This window comes from Lynx rufus, unplaced genomic scaffold (genome assembly GCF_022079265.1).
Source record: "Lynx rufus isolate CCGP_SWC_20201006 ecotype Redwood Valley unplaced genomic scaffold, mLynRuf1.p SCAF_7, whole genome shotgun sequence".
Classification (NCBI taxonomy): domain Eukaryota; kingdom Metazoa; phylum Chordata; class Mammalia; order Carnivora; family Felidae; genus Lynx; species Lynx rufus.
The window spans coordinates 48,204,705-48,218,958 of record NW_025814889.1 but is presented as its reverse complement, the minus strand read 5'-3'; the positions used below and the strand labels follow the sequence as shown (position 1 = coordinate 48,218,958).

General features: G+C 33.2%; 1 protein-coding gene and 1 pseudogene across 3 annotated transcripts in view; one reads left to right on the top strand and one right to left on the bottom strand.

Moving 5' to 3' along the window:
- The window catches only part of ATF7IP (activating transcription factor 7 interacting protein), a 122,266-nt gene that overhangs the window by 73,694 nt on the left and 34,318 nt on the right, over window positions 1-14,254 (bottom strand). The gene's annotated exons all lie outside the window — the stretch shown is intronic.
- Window positions 4,916-5,078, top strand: LOC124502836 (uncharacterized; annotated as a pseudogene).

Below are 14,254 nucleotides of genomic sequence, written 5' to 3'. Positions count from 1 at the left end.
ATACATTAAGAACTTAGTAATTGTCTATGTATATACACAGTGTTTTTAGGCATAAACTAGAGAATCTGAGACAAATTTCTCAAATACTTCTGTTATTTTGTATATAGGTAAGAAATCCAACATGCAAACATTACATTTAAATTGCCACCACCAAATAACATTTAATAAAAATAAGTACACTCCACGCAAGCTGGCTTTTTACCAATTAAGTTGTCATTCAATTCAGTAATAATATAGTACTGTACAAAGAATTACAAAATAACTACCATCTATACCCACAAGGGAGCACACTACAGCCATTTACCAGATATTTTATGGGTTCTAAGTATAACGAAAAATAGACAAAGCATAAGGAAGTAGCATGAACCAGTTCAAACTAGTTCAACCATATCTGTGTAAACCAATCAGCAATAACTTTTTAAAAACGTATTTTGCATAAGCAAAGTATATTTAAGAAAGATACACATTTGAAAAGAGTGTGTTACCTGCAAACAAGTCTCCATGGCTGTACTACCGGAAGAATACATTTCTAAGGATCAGTTTAAATACCGTCATCTGGAATTGAAATGCCATTCACAAAACTATTCTACAAAAGAAAAACTACTTTTTTTAGATTGCAACACTAGAATCATGAAGCTTTCATATGCCTGTAATTCATTTTCACAGGAAAAATCATTTATATTTTACAGTAGAAAATGCCTGCCATATCTAGAAGTAAATGTGTAAAACATGAACTTTCTCTAGAAAATACTTTTTTCATGAAGAAGAGAGTCAAAAACTGTTTTTAGGTCTCTATTCTTTATATTCAGACAGGAAAATACTGTCATTAATAAAATCTTTTTCTAATGCATTAAAAAAGGCTTCACCTTTACCAGAGGAATTAATAATTAAATAACCAAGAGGGTATGTTACCTGCAAATAAGTATCTATAGCTTGGAATTTTTTTCAAATTTTGGGTAAATTATTTTTAAGGAAAGGCCAATAAGCCTCTTATTTTTTTAAGTGAAAACGTTATTCTCTTCTCTGCTTCGTCCCCCCCTCTACCTACAACTTTTACCCTTTTTTCTAGCAAAGAGATCATAGCTATGAAACAACAAAGGGAAGTATTACCAAAAGCTGTAATGTCTTAGCCTACAATCTGCCTGCTCAAAAAGCTCAAGAATTTAAGTGGCTGTTCAAGAGCTGCTCACAAACTCAGCCAATCAGTAGCCAGCATTCTGATTCCTGCCCAGCAACAGGAGACAGACAATAAGGTCAGGGAAACATAGTTAAAACCTGGATCCGAAATATGTTAGTGAGGTTCTTTATCTAATATAAGTAATCTAGAACATAAATGCATATAAAATCTAAATCTATACAATACATATTAAATATATAACATAAATAAATAAAAATACACACCTTTCATGCTATTTTAATTTATCTTCCTTTAAATACCCCTGAATGTTTCTAGAAATATAAATCAATTCCCTAACTGGAGAATGAGTCAAACATGGACCATACATAACAAGAATATACTTCTCTCCCCATAAGTAAGAATCTGTAAAATTCAAATGTAAATTTCTTTTTTAAAACAATCCACAATCCTTAATATTTATAAAGCATTTATAACTAAAAATTCAGCAGAACCTTGAATCCAAATGACAAGATTGTTTTCATACCTACCTATCACTATTGTTATAGATCTGACTCCAAAAATTAATAGTATTTTGGACCCAAAGGTTTACTACAGATAGCATCATCAAGTGCTTTGTTGTCTACTGCACTGAACTGACTCAGTTTGATTCACCTAATGAAATTAAAATGTCTGACTCCTGACAACCTATATTAAGTGTTGTAAGTACAACTACTACATCTTTTTCTCCTTAACTGCCTTTCACAGCATGTTATGAGCTCTCCCCTTTTGTTTTGTTTTTTTTTTTTTTTTGAGCTCTCCCCTTTTGAAGCAATAAAGCAATGTGTGGATTACAACAGTAAATATTCATGTAAATTGAAGGGGAATTTTTCGTATACTATATCATTCTGCAGTCCTTTAAACATAAAATTATAAAATAAAAATAGGTAATCTGTCATCTGAATATATTTTTTTCTCAAATTAACCACTTATCAGATTTTCTTAGTAAACAAGTTTTAAAAATAAACCTCATTTTTTTTTTCTCCTTCAGTTCCAGATGAACCTTGTAATTTTTCAAACATACCCAAGAGGGAGCTTGCTGCAGCCATACTCTTAGTTTATATAATCTCCCCATAGAAAAAAATAAATCAGCAGCTGCTTCAGTGCTTCCTTGTGTGAGAGAACCGAAATTCACTGCCTGATTGGCTCAAAGCCATAGTTGTCTAAAACCAATCAGACATCAGTATCACAAACCTTGCCCAGCAACAAGGGAAGCAGATGAGGGCAAGTACTCTACCAAGAATCCAAAGGCTGTGAAAATAAAGGTGAACGATTATAGTGAAACATATTCGATGAAACTGAAATATACTCATAATATACTCCCAGATTTATTGTTTGAATAAGAGGTCTCCTGTAGGGTTTTTCTGATGAATAAACAAGGGCCTGTACTACTGCTTTCCAGGAACAGTTAACAAAACAATAGGAATACCTGGATTGTTAAATCAAAACATATGCATACATACACAAACACTATCCTAATTCAAAGTTATGGATACCTGATGAAGTGTACTTAAAATAAAACTTAGCAGTAACTTGTAAAATGTGAAGCAAAGCCATTTAAGCAGACTTGACATTTCTATCTTTGACGTAACACTCCAAGTGCATTCATGCTGTTAACTGATGTTACTATAACATTAATCTGAATACTGAGATGCTGGGAACAATTTTATTCAAATTTGAGTTTTCATTAAATGGACTAAATAAATATTGGCCAACAGGACTAATAATGGTTTATTCTTACATAATCACTTTATGCTCATGATTCCTAGCCTCTTTAGAAACACAATTCTGCCACTTGATTCCCTGAGAACCCACTCTCAACTGAGAAGTGCATGATTTTATTTCACACTCCCAAATTTAGTTGAGAATTCCGCAACAGTCCTGAAAATAAAATCATAAAGAATATTCAGGGTGTTACACAATAAATGTGTAAATCTGCTTTACTGTTTACTGTCCATTAATGAGACTGGTAAAACTGATAATGCAATGGTTCATCCACTTTAATACTTATCTGTACAAATTTAGTATAAAGAACTTTCTAAATTTTTAGCTTTTTCTTATAAATTTTTTTGTTTTTTGCATTTTATTTTATTTTTGAGAGACAGAGAGACAGAATGCGAGTGAGGGAAGGGCAGAGAGAGAGGGAGACACAGAATCCAAAGCAGGCTCCAGACTCTGAGCCACCAGCACAGAGCCCGACATGGGGCTCAAACCCATGAACCGGGAGATCATGACCTGAGCCAAAGTCGGATGCTTAACCAACTGAGCCACCCAGACACCCCTAAATTTTTATCTTAAATAATGGATATCTTTTCATTTCTGTTAATTATTTTTCTAAAACTTCAGTAGAACTACTTTCACTACTTCTGTTTAAAATCCCACATCATCACACTTCCATATTCTCTTGCTTTCTGTAGGCTCTCTCTCCCAGTCACTCACAAAGCACTGGCAATATTTACTTGAAGATCCAGAATCTCCCACAGTTCACAATTTTTCAGTTCTATGCTATCGTTCTTCTCTTAATTTCATAAAACACATTCAATAGCTATCCTACTATCTTTAAAAAAATATTAGTTGCTGAAATCTGTTATCTAATACTCGTTCAGTAAAGTATCAAATGATCACAATATTTGACACCTCAACAAAGAATCCCTTCTGCCTGTCATCAACCTACTGATATTAGCTGGAGTATCAAAATGTAGAATGAAATATCCGAAATTAAATTTTTAAAAAATAATCAACAACAAAGGAAACAGGGAGTTTGGTTTACCAACAATTCTTTGGGAAAAGTAGGATCAAATCATGTTCTTGAAATTTTGGTCACATCAAAACCAGACTGGTCACTAACTTGTTGCATTCACTGCTATGTTTTCAGAAATTCTAGGGTAGTCTACATGAAAAAAACGCAAGATACCCTAAAATCACTTTTCCAAGTGTATTTTTGGGATCATTCTATTATATAGGCAAATTAAAACTGACTGACCTGATCTAACAAATGCAATTTTAAAATACACTTATCAAGTTACACTCCCTTAGGAAATTAGCCAGTTATCCTATCCCCCAGGGCCCTATTTACTAGCTTGTCCTACTCACCAAATTCTACCACCTATGCAGATAATGAGTAAAGTTACATAAGTCCATGTAATAATTTCTTCAGGAATTTAAACCAGTTGTCCAAATGTATTTTTCATAGTTTGCTGGGTGAACTAAAACACCCAGGATGATTTATGAGAAGGTGAAAAACGTAAATTCTTCAAATGTCAGGAAACAGCTCTAACTTTTCTTATTGACCAAACCTAAGAAGAAAGAGTGAAAAGCTTACTTTCTGTATCAGCCACCTTTCACTAAATAATACTGCAACAATACTTCCACCCCTAAAATCTTATTGGCTAATAACATTCTTCATCTTTCTAGGTCATAGGCTGAAGGAGTGGCACCCCCACCCCAAATCTAGGTCTTGTGGCAAAGGGAAAAGACTACGATGACAGAACAATACAATACACCAGGATCTTAAAGCTATTTCTTAGACATAGTACACATCACTCTCACTCACAGTCTATTGGTTAAAGCCAAGTTACACATTAAAGGCGTGGAGAAGTAAAAAGCAACCACTGGGAAATACTTCATGTCACGTGACAAAAGGCATAGATATATATCATCTTCTTACAAGAAGCTTACAAGAAGAAAGAATAATGGTGAAATATTATATAATCTACCACACTTTAAAAATACGTATTTATAATCACTTCTCAGCCTTTTGGCTAAGATCAAGTGTAGCATCTGTTCTTATCAGTTTAAAAATACATAATTATAGAGGTGCCTGGTGGCGCAATTGGTTAAGCATCTGACTCTTGATATCGGCTCAGGTCATGATCTCACAGCTCATGAGTTCGAGCCCTGCATAGGGTTCTGCACTGATGGCATGGAGCCTGCTTGGGATTCTGTCTCTCCTTCTCTCTGCCCCTCCCCTGCTTGTGTGTGTGTGTGTGTGTGTGTACTCTCTCTCTCTCTCTCTCTCTCAAAATAAATAAATAAACTTAAAGAATATATGCATAATTATAAAAAGCTTGGCCTACCCAGGATTTCTAAACTAACAAAACTGGGTCTCCTCAATGTTTGTTCTAACATTAGCAGAACAATCAACATAGGATAAATCACCCTAACTCTCTAGATTTCAGGTTGCTCAACTGTAAAAACAAAGATCAGACCAGATGCTTGCTAAGTTCCATTCTAACTCAAATTTTATATTATTTTACAAATGTCTAGCAATACTGATTGCGTTTATAATTCAGTGTTCATTATAAAATACTGTGAACATGCAGTAAGACACAAATTCTGAGATAATGACCATGTGTGTACCCACCATCCAGATAAGAAATAAAACAACTAGAAATAGAAAACAAAGCCCTTTGTATGACTACCAGATAGCATGCTCCTCCTTCCCCATCCCCAACTCCTTAACACAAAGATAAGCATAATCTTGAGTTTCATATTTATTATTTTTAGGCATGCCTTATACTACTTTTTCTATATTATAAATTCCCCTTTTTGTTAACAAAACAATTTAAAGAGAGAAAAAGAAACTGACACTTATCAAGGGACAATTATATGTCAGACACTACACCAAGTCATATTCTTTTCTCATTTATTTGACAACTTATATGACATTCACCTTAATATATGATCTAAATGAATACATTAATAACCATGCTGCTATCACACATTCCTTTACACAGTAGGAATTTTAGCTTGGCAAGGTCAACCAGATACCCAATTCAGTACCAAGTTGTTTTCATTGGCACAGATGCCCTTCTTATACATTTCATCCTTTAAATTTTGCTACCATGGGCTGCTCTATTGTATCAAAATGTTAAGTAATAAATAAACGACAGTTGACCCTTGAATAACACAGATTTGAACTGCATGGGTCCACTCATAGGCAAAAAGTTTTAAGGTACAGTACTGTAAATTTATTTTCTTTTCCTTATAATTTTCTACTATTTCCTTTTCTCTAGCTTACTTTACTGTAAGAATACAGTACATGATACATATAACATACAAAATGTGCTAATTGCATGCTAGCAGAAAGGCTTCCAGTCAACAGTAGACTATTAGTACTTAAGTTTTGGGAGAGTTAAAAGTTACATGCAGATTTTTGACTACATTAGGGATTAGCACCACATTGTTCAAGAGTAAACTATACATGATGTTTGCCACAATCTTCTTCTCTATCTCTTTGAAAATGAAGAAGTCATTTAATATAATTCCTAAAGCCTAACCACACAGTAAATGCAATCTGATAGTAGACTCTTAATTTTACCAACCTACAGACTGGTTCTTATATTAGCTACAACAGTATTATCAGCACAGTACTAAATATTTAATTATCTTTTAAAAGTAACTTATCTACAAGCCATCTTAGCAAATGATAGAATTCACTCTACAAACAATAAGGGAATTTCCTCAACCTTCTAAGGGGAATTTAGGAAAAACCCACAACTAACACCTACTCAACAGTGAAAGACAGCTTTTGCCCTAAGATCAGGAACAAGACAAAATGTTTGCTCTTACCACTTCTATTCAGCAATAAGTAGAGGTTCTGGCCTGGGCAAGTAAGCAAGAAAATGAAATAAAGTTTATCCAACTTGAAAAGAACAAAGTAAAGCTATCTCTATTTGCAATGACACAATCTTATATACGGAAAAATGTAAGGAATCCACTAAAAAATTATTAGAATTGGTAAACGAGTTTAGAAGGTCGCAAGACACAAGATCAATATATAAAATCTATTGTATTTCTATACCGTTGCAATGAACATTTCGAAAGTAAAATTTAAAAAACAATTCAATTTATAATAGCATCAAAAATAACAAATTTAACAAAAAGAAGTACAAAACTTTATTCTCTGAAAAACTATAAAACATTGTAGAGGAAATTAAAGATCTAAATAAACACTAAGACAATGTATATTCCTGAATTAAAGACTTAATATTAAAATGTCAACATTCAAAACTGATCTGATTCATCGTAATCCCTATCAAAATCCTAGCCATCTTCTTTGCAGAAACTGACAAGGTGATCCAAAAATTCATATCGAGGGGCGCCTGGGTGGCGCAGTCGGTTAAGCGTCCGACTTCAGCCAGGTCACGATCTCGCGGTCCGTGAGTTCGAGCCCCGCGTCGGGCTCTGGGCTGATGGCTCAGAGCCTGGAGCCTATTTCCGATTCTGTGTCTCCCTCTCTCTCTGCCCCTCCCCCGTTCATGCTCTGTCTCTCTCTGTCCCAAAAATAAATAAACGTTGAAAAAAAAAAATTAAAAAAAAAAAAATTCATATCGAAATGCAAGGGACCCAAAATAGCCAAAACAATCTTGAAAAAGAAAAACAACATAGAAAAACTCACTCTTGATATTTTCAAAGCTTAGTACAAGCTACAGTAATACTATCAGTGTAGTACTACTAGCAAAAAGGACAGACATATAAATCAATGGAATAGAACTCCAAGTCAAGAAATAAATCTTCACATTTATGGTCAACTGATTTTTGACAAGGGTGCCAAGACCATTCAATGAGGAAAGAACAGTATTTTCAACAAATAGTATGGGGATAACTCGATAGCCACATGCAAAAGAATGAATTTGGAGCCCCTATTCTCATGCCATATATAAAAAAATTTAACTCCAAATGGCTCAAAGACCTAAATTAAAAAAAAAAAATGGTATTTACTTATTTTGAGAGAGAGAGAGAGTGAGCATGCACACACAAGAGAGCAGGGGAGGGGCAGAAAGGGAGGGAGAGAATTCCAAGCAGGTTCCGCATTGTCAGTGCAGAGCCCAATGAGACGCTCTCTGTGAGACCATGACCTGGGCCAAAATCAAGAGTCAGACTTAAATTTAAGAGCTGAAAGTTTTAAATCTTAAAAGAAAACTTAGATATAAATCTATAAAATCTTAGAATAGGCAATGGTTTCTTATATATGACCCCAAAAAAAAACAAGCAATGAAAGAAAATAAAACAGATTAACTGGACTGGACTTCATCAAAATGCAAAAACTTTTATGCTGCAGAGGACACATCAAGAAAGTGAACCAACAACTCAACTCACCCAATGGGAGGAAATGTCTGCCAATAATGTACCTGATAAGATACTTGTATCTACTAGAACATACAAAAAAAAAGTTACAACTCAATAATAAAAAACAACCCAATTTAACAAAAAGCAAAGGACTTGATATTTCTCCAAAGATACACCAATAAGCAATAAACATGAAAAGAGGTGCAATTTCATTAGTCATCAGAGAAATGCAAATCAAAGTCACAATGAAATAACATGTTACACATATCAGAATGGATAATCAAAAAGAAAGAAAATCACAAGTGTTAGCCAAGATGTAGAGAAATTGGAAGCCTCATACAATGCTGATGGAACTGTAAAATGAAGCAGCTGATTTCCAAAACAGTCTGGCAGTTCTTCAACATATTAAAACATTGAGTTTCCATAAGATCTAGCAATTCCACTCCTAGCTATATACCCAAAAGAAATAAAAACATATGTCCATGCACAAACCTATACACAAATGTTCATAGAAATGCTATTCATAATAGCCAAGAAGTAACTATTCATAATAGCCAAAATAACTCAAATATCTACTAACTGATAGATAAATAAAATGTGGTATATCCATACAATGGAATATTATTTGGCTATTAAAAAAGAAATGAAGTACTGATACCAATGTTACACTATGAATGAATCTTGAAAACATGCTGAGTAAAAGAAGCCTGTCAGAAAAGGCTACATTATTGAATGATTCCATTTACATGAAATGTCCAGAACAGGCAAATCTGTAACGACAGAAAGCACATTATTGGTTGTCTAGGGTTGGGGGATTGGAGAGAAAATGAAAAATGGCTGCTAAAGGTGGGTACAAGGCTTCTTTTGGGGACAATAAAAATGTTCTAAAACTAATTGTGGTAATGGTTACAAACTCTATAAATATTTTTAAAACCACTGAGCTGTACACTTTATACAGGTGAATTGTACATGAATTACATCTCAAACCTGTCCTTTGAAAAAATATATAGCAGAACTATACTTAATTTTTTGTTTTTGTTTTTGTTTTACCTAACAGCCCCCTATTACTGGGTCACACTTTCAACATAGACAAAACAACTATACCAAAAGAACTGAATGTTCAGTTATACTTTAGGGAGTTTACATTTCTAAGTTTATCTATAATCATAACAGCGATGAAAGGCAATGTACATAAAATAACAACATCCATATTCTCCTACGTGCTAACCTTAAATAAGCCTGTTATTCTTTTCCTTTGTCCTAAATGGAACAATTCTTTAGTATGCTTATCTCACAGGATGATAATAATGGGCATGAGATACTCATAAAGGATTAAGAAAAATTTATCATCAAGAAGAAAGAAAACAATACTGAGCATCATGCAGATAAACACTCCATGTAAGTACATTAACAAAATCTTCTACACATGGAAAATTACCAAAAGGACTCGAAAGTCTTAAGTAAAACAGAGGCAATGCTTGTATTATTAACTGGCACTATAACCAAAAAATCTTATATGTAATTAACACTGATGAATTTGTTTTAAAATGAGGTATACTTACTGAACTTTCTGAAGTTACATCGGCTTTGTCACACTTTATTAATACTGTCTTTATTCAAAATGACGACCTTACCACCATTTACTGTATTTGTCAATACTTCAAATGTACCCTTTTAGAAATATTATCAAAATGGACTTTACTACCTATATTTATGTATTTCTTAACAAATCACTCTGGCACATCTCATCATGCATCTAGTATAAAATTAAAACATCTCAAGTGCCCACTGCTTTGTTAGAAAACATTTTAAAATATGCTGGTATCATTATGATGTGCTTCAAAGGTAATTTAACAAAAGAATAAAAAATAAAATCCTCTGATACAATATTAATGAGTATACAATGTCTGGCACATAGTATATACTTAGTAAATACTGGCTAAAAGTATGATGAACTATATACATATATCTAGTACCTAAAATAATTCTTAAATTAAAAATTAAATTACCCTTTTAGGAAGCAAAGATAGTAATCTACAATATTTTTGACAGAATTGTAAACTAACATGCTGATAGGTTCATATACACAGGTGTACATACAGAGGACAACCTTTCTTCGGGGACTCGGGATGCTTATTTACTAACAAAAAGTAACAATATATACCCACTTACACAAATTGCTGCCTCTGAAAAAGTGCAATACATAGCACCATTAAAATTAATCAAATCTGACATGAGAGACATTTTTCAAGCCTTATAAAATTTGTTTAGTTTGATTTCCTATCTCAAAAAATATCATTTTGAAAGAAAGCTACTTTAAAAAAAAGAAAAAGAAATCTACTTTTGTTTATTACTACATAATGATGACAATCTTCTCTACAATAATGAACATACCCCAAAGGGAGCCCCCTGCAGCCATCTTATCAGTTCTCTCATAGCAACAGAAACTGAAATACAGTTTGCATAGTCACTGTGGTTGGCTAAAGAAAGCAGGTTCATGCAACCAGTCAGAAAGCTAGAAACTGGGCAACCATAAAAGGAGAAATTTTAAATCTGCCTGGCAACAGTCTAAAAATAGAAAGAATACACTAGTATAAATCCCAGAATAGATGTGAATATAAGAGTAAAACTACCAGCAAAAACTTTATTTTCTTGGGGGAAAAGACGTGCCTTGCATTTCATCATCTAAAATACTAACTTGGCATATCTTTTCTTACTAGATGGCAATTAAAGAAAAATGAACATAAAGCTCAATAAATGGGCCACTTTCAAGTTATATGTCATTGTTCATATTACCTTATTTATATATAGCTGTGCGTGTGTGTGTGTGTGTGTACACATACATGTTTAAGCGTTTTTCTTCAGGAGAATGATGCAGCATTTTAATCACAGCTCTAAAACATTCAAGGCCCTATAAAATCTCTCAAAGTCTGAACAGCACTGCATTTTTTTTCTAGCACTTTTCCCCTGCAATTATTTGGGAATCTGAGTTACAGATAAAAGATTGTTTACTGTTTATTAAAATCACAAAAGATTACATAACTTATCAAAGCAGATCTCTAAACAGAGTGGGGATTATGCCTTATTCTTTAATACAAACTTGTTCTAACATACAGTAGTAGCTTTCATACAGTAGGTATTCAACAATTGTTTTTCTCAATTAATTTATTAGTGAGGAAAACAAATTATCTAACTGTTCATGTCAAGTGGAAGCTAAATTAACATGTAAAATTATAATCTGTATAATACTGCTATTTTTGACTTTTCAATTCTGCCTAAAGTGGGATAATGCTAAAGTTGACAATGCCTAACATTTCTTATCGTTATCCAGATAACAAAACCTATTTCATCATTCTAACTTTCCAATGTAATAATGCCTAATATACATGTTTCTTTGTACTTTACAAATTTACTTTGTAGTATGTTTTAATTCCTAAAGATCACCAAAAAAATGTGCAATCTAATGTAGTAACTACAAAGACTGTGGGCTAGTAAGAACTAACCAGTCATAAAGGGAGGAGGGGCAGAAAAAATGAAAAGAAGAAAAAAATTTTAATTTCAAGAAATTAAATTACACCTGCTGAAATAAAAGGCTGGTTAAACAGTCATGTTAAAACAACTGCTACTTATCAAAGTACTTGTTCTATGCATTTCTTACATCAAATCTTCCACCAAAGTATTTTAATGAAATGGCAAGTTAATTTTTAAATATTTTCTTTGGTGATTATCTGTTAGCCAAAATGTAAAGTGAATTCATACATTCGATACCAGAAAATTTAGTTTATACTATACTCAAAATTTGGTTATGCAAATTATATGTAAAGGGCTATTTTAATCATAAATAAGGCTTAGAAACAATGCCTTTAAAACACAGGAACATAAAACAGTTTTAAGTAACAAAAAAGAGCTCCAGTGAAGGATGGAAAAATATGCGCAATATAAAATCAAATGAGCATATTGAGTAATATAGCCTTTTAATGTAAACAGTTAAAGATAGCTAGATTTTAAAATTAAGTATAACCAAGCTTTTAAAATATAAATAGTATTATTTTAAACACTGGTCTGAATGAAAAGTAACTAAGCTTACTATCTTATTTATTTTTCTTACTGTTGTACTCATATGTGACTTGGATATCCAAAATCTAACTACAACTGTATTCACATCTTTTATGTACATAGATCTTGTTTACTTTATCTGAAACAAATAAACTATAATCCTCATCACAAAGGAAAGCAATAGGAGTTAACATGAGTTACAATTAGTGAGGGAGAACATAAAAATGGGTCAAACTTTGATAACAAGGTGTTCCAAGTGGAAAAAATTATTTTATAATTCTAGATACATAAGTCAAGTATTTTAAATATAAACCTCAGCACTTCCTATTTGCTTAAATATTATTTAAAGCAGCTATACTTTTTTGAAAAAAAATGTTTTTATACTACCCAGTTTTATTTCAAGAGAACAGAGAAAGCATGATGTTTGCATAACAGTATTCAACAGCAGTCACACATCACATACCAATCTGAATTTGAGGGGTGGGGGGGGCACTAAATAACCAATGACACCTCAGTGTTAATTAGTACAACAACTAAAATGCCTTGGAGGAGTTTAGACAGTGTCAGAAACTTTACCTTTCATTTCTCCATTCTATTCCCCCTCTGCTGGCCCTCTCTCTCAAGAACTCACAGGAGTTTAAAATGTCAGCTGAGAGCCAGATGTTCTGGGGCCCTCGCCTATGTGTACAAAAGTGTTGCTTTAATAACAAACATAACTAAAGGAAAGACCCTAATCTTCTTTCATATCCTGGAGCAAACTCAAATTCTTCTTTGTATGTATTATTTTTCCTTTTCTATAGCAAAGCAACATTGTTGGTACGTTATCCCTCCTTGCAGATCTAATTAAAATTATATTTACCACAACTTTTTCATCTGATTGGAAAAATAGCAAATCTGTATCTTCATAAATTGATTGTTCTTCAGTTAAAACTTCAGAAAAAAGTTATGCTTTTGATGGCAAGATCTCTCCCGGGCGTACAAGTCAGAATGGGCCAACACCCCTAGGGAGCAAAGAAAAATTACATTCCCATTCTAAAATTTTTCTCATTAGTAATGCATAAAAATACAATCTACTTGTTTCTGGCAAATATTCCTAAGAAGCTTCCTTTCACAGGTTAGGCTGTCAGAAGCTATTATCAACAGTTCCTAATCAACAGTTCCTATCAACAGTTCCTTCATCTAAAGCCATGAATTATCACTGTGTTTCATCATTTCAAACCTAAAAAACATCGGCAGAGATCTGACCAAATAACACTATACTTCGGAAACTCTCTTAACCACTCTATTTCTAACCATCATAATAAATGAACCAATGTTCTCTACCCATTCAATAAACATACTGACTGGTAACCACAAATACACTGAGATCTTAACCCGTTCATATTGGTTGTGCTTGTTACTGTATTCTGCTGTATGTTTTTATTATAAGCTATAGAATACAATTAAATTTTGTGCAAACTAATGAAATATGAGTGCAAAAAAAAGAGCTGGTAGATATGCATCAATTAAGAGACTGATGCAGAAAAACACAATGCAGATATGCAGGGGGCTATTGGCTTAGGTATATCATTTAATAAAATCTTTAGTTCTAAAGTTTTCTATCTAGAATAAATAGAAATTAAATTAGGAGACCTGAAAAGATCCTTTAAGGTTTTTTTTTTTTTTGAATGTTTATTTTCAAGAGAGAGAGAGAGACAGAGCGGGAGCAGCAGGAGGGGCAGAGAGAGAGGGAGACACAGAATCAGAATTCAAAGCAGGCTCCAGGCTCTGAGCTGTCAGCACAGAGCCCAATGCAGGGCTCAAACCCAATAAACCAATAGATCATGACCTGAGCCCAAGTCAGAGGCTTAACCAACTGAGCCACCCAGGTGCCCCAGAATCCTTTAAGTTTTGATTCTTAAATAAAATTGTGATAAATTGCACTCCAAAATGCACTGTTCTGCTGAGAAAAAA